Source organism: Lampetra planeri, unplaced genomic scaffold (assembly GCF_965212315.1).
Source record: "Lampetra planeri unplaced genomic scaffold, kcLamPlan1.2.h2 scaffold_1140, whole genome shotgun sequence".
Lineage (NCBI taxonomy): Eukaryota > Metazoa > Chordata > Hyperoartia > Petromyzontiformes > Petromyzontidae > Lampetra > Lampetra planeri.
This window is the reverse complement of record NW_027613852.1, coordinates 1-2,872: the sequence shown is the minus strand read 5'-3', so window position 1 is coordinate 2,872 and position 2,872 is coordinate 1. Positions and strand designations below refer to the sequence as shown.

Below are 2,872 nucleotides of genomic sequence, written 5' to 3'. Positions count from 1 at the left end.
CTATCTCATGTCAGATACAACACGTGTCCAGCAAAGCGCAAAAAGAGTGAAAAGCTTTTGTTCAAGGGTATACATATTTAAACAGCATTATCCTTCACTAGGGAGTACATGACATAAGTCGGGGATTATCCTCGGAGAAAAAAAAACAAACCAAAACTCTCTCACAACTACAGCCGCATGATGTAAATTGAAGATCGGAGGATACAATATTTGATACATTCTGTCTTTTTTTTTCCTTTAGAGAGATGTGAGCTCGCTGGATTCCTCCCACGCAATACAAATAAACAAATACAGAGGAGAAACCGGTGGCAACAGTTACACTGATACAAGAACATTTGAAAAGTAAAAGCAAACGCACGCAAAGCAATAGAAAGAAACAAAAAAGGAAATAAATGAAGAGACGCCGGGAAAAAGTAAATATCTTCCTCAATCCCAAAGGTATTCCATCTTGTTTCCCCTTAGTGACATACAATCATCCCTCCCTCCCTCCCTCCATCTTTTTTTGTTTAGTACCACAGAGAAAAAGACATTCAGAGGAGCAGACCGGAGTGATAGAAAACACTCATGCAGAGAAAGCCTGATTCACACGTCATCACTAACACGGGAAATCATCTCAAACAACAGCGGCAGGAACAGTCAGTGCCTTCAGGTCTTTAAGGGGATCTTGTTATTGTCGCTGTTCTCTTCAGACTTTTGCTACGGTACGTAATAAAAACGATATGACTAGAACCGGATGGTTCTCATGTCCGTTGACTACTGACCTCCCACGTCTCTGTCCACTTGTCCATTGGACCTGGGGATCCTTTTGTTTTTTGAACAGTCAGCGTCTCAGGTTCCCACCAGGCCAAAAAAGAAAAGTTCAGCTGGGAGGATTTGTGCGGATGAACACAGAAAGTGATTCTTTTTTTGGCATCTGTTGTCATTCTTTTGAGATGAAGTCTACTTTTACAATCATTTTCTAAACAATGAAAGAGTTTCATTCCAAACTAAAAGTAAAGAACGTAAAAAAAGGATGGGAGCTATTAAAATCAGACATCATCTATGTACCTTTTTTTTTTTAAATATAAAAAGACAGCTCTGATTTCTAACAATCATTTGTGATTTCATAATATTAAGCATTTAACTTCGGTAACAAATATATCACACTTTGGAATGAAACACATCAGCTGTAGGCTTTTTTTTTTTCCAATATGCACATTCAATCCAGTTTGCATTCACTGTTGAGTCGCTCAGTAAAAAGTTTTGTTGTTTTTTTTTTTCAGGTTATAAATGGTCTTGCCATGGAGTCTTTTCTTTGTTATATATTTCTGGATATAGGGAGCTCTCTACACAGACAATATTTATTATGTATAAGTTATCTATGTGGTTACAGTTCCTCTGAGCGTATGACGTGGAACAGTGTGACGTTGTAGAGGACCTGGTGGCCATTGTTCCAGGCGTAGAGGGCACGGTCACGAGGGTTGTAGTCCAGCATGGAGATATGCGAGTACTTATTCTGAAAGGCGATGTCTATGTACTCGTAAGTGGAGGAGTTGGTGGAGTAGGCATAGTAGACCTTAGTACCTCCTGAGTAGCCGTTGGTGACGTAGAGCGTGCCGCAGATCATAAAAGACTCGCCGGCACTCCTTTTGGGGTGATTGGTGGTCCAGCTCTTGATGATCTGCAGCGTGTTGGGGTTCAGCTTGCTCAGGACAATATTGCCGGCGTTCTGGTTGGTGGCGTAGACGGCCCACAGGCCTCCCTCGTCCACCATGAGGTCAATGTCAGAATGACCGCCCCAGGCGTAGTGATACGCGTTATTGAAGCCGGCGTAGTCAAGCTGCCGGGACTTGCTGATGGAGGAGGTGCGGAAGTCGAACTTGATGATGACATGGCTCTGGAATTTGTTGAAGTAGATGGAGCCGTTGTAGACAACCTGACCCGTTCCCGACCAGGGGTGCGGCAGTCGGTGGGACGTGAAGTTATCTGACGTCATGAAGTCCTGCATTGACTTGTACTCCCCGCACAAAACGGTTGTTATGGTAACCATCCATGTACCAGACCTGGGAAACAGAGAGGGAGAGTGAGGACTAGCTAGAAGCAGAACTCAGCACATCTAATTACACCATCAGCAATCATCCCAATGAAGTTAGATGTCCTCAGTGGGCAGCAGAACTGAGGTCTGGCAGCTTCTGAATGCAAATAGTCAGGTTGACAGCCGCAGGGTGGCATGATCTACGCCCACAGAGATGAGGCCCATCATTCCAGATAAAAGGTCTTTCTCGGCTGCTTCCACCCAGCTTCCACCGGCCCCGGCAATAGTCCGCAGAGAGAACTCCGGAGTTGCTGGAGGCTCGAACACGTCCGTACTCTCAGTGGGCCTGAGACACCCGAGGCCCTTGTTCTTACCTGCTGCCAGGTGCTGCTGTGACTGACTCAAGTGATTCACATCAAGGAGGAAGGTCTCCTCTGGTCCAAAGAAATGAGGTGAAGACACCAAAGAAATGCCGCAGACGTGGGTGCTCACGTCAATTTCATTCTCCGTTTTTCCTTCCCTTCCATTTTCTTTCATTGATCTTTCACGTGTTTGCTTCAAAATGCATTCGTTTCGGCAAGTTCCACCCTCGCAGCACGTTGACCCTTATCTTAGCCGACAGTGAGGCATTTTTAGGCACATTTTATGCAGCTCTGTTCTCACGAAAATTAGCCCTCAGGAAGCAAATTCCCCTCTTCATCCTCTCTCCTATCCTGTGACATTGAGAGTTCGGTCTCTTGTTATAACGCCTGTAAAGTCACAGACCCATAGACTTTCTATTCTAAGCTCCTGCCCTTCCGTGTTTACTTCCTGTTCAAAAAATGCAGTAATGAACGCATTGATTGAGCCAACAGCACT

The 2,872-nt window shown here is 44.7% G+C and overlaps 1 pseudogene; it reads right to left on the bottom strand.

Annotated features, from left to right (window-relative positions):
• Window positions 1-1,366: 1,366 nt before the first annotated feature.
• LOC144738738 (noelin pseudogene) lies at window positions 1,367-2,551 on the bottom strand (annotated as a pseudogene).
• Between the last annotated feature and the right edge of the window lie 321 nt (window positions 2,552-2,872).